This window comes from Dipodomys merriami, unplaced genomic scaffold (assembly GCF_024711535.1).
Source record: "Dipodomys merriami isolate MVZ:Mamm:240054 unplaced genomic scaffold, mDipMer1.0.p SCAF_6, whole genome shotgun sequence".
Taxonomy (NCBI): Eukaryota; Metazoa; Chordata; class Mammalia; order Rodentia; family Heteromyidae; genus Dipodomys; species Dipodomys merriami.
Genome location: NW_027206179.1, coordinates 58,044,862 through 58,045,265, shown reverse-complemented (window position 1 = coordinate 58,045,265; position 404 = coordinate 58,044,862).

Here is a 404-nt window from a genome sequence, read left to right as displayed (position 1 = left end):
ACTATATATGGCATGCATAGTATATATACTATATATAGTATATAGTATATTTAATAGAGTGTATATATAATATAGATATATATGAGAAAAATCTTGGCAAGAAATAGATGCTTTCGCCTTCATCCCTCCCAAAAACTGCTCTCCCACACCACATACCCCCACCAAGAATTCGGGGTACCACACCTGGCGCCCCCAAATGGGGCTGCCTGCGCAATTGCTTCCCTGTCCTCCAGGATTTTCCAACCAGAGCGCAAGCTCTTCCCTCGCCAGAGCGGGGTGCTGTCCTAGCGCCCAATGTCCGCCTGAGCCGCGCCTGGGGGGCAGCGGGGAGTGGGCCCCATCGCAGCCATTGGTCGCGCGGTCCGGGAGGGGCGGAGGGACATCGCTTAGACCCGGCGGAGCCG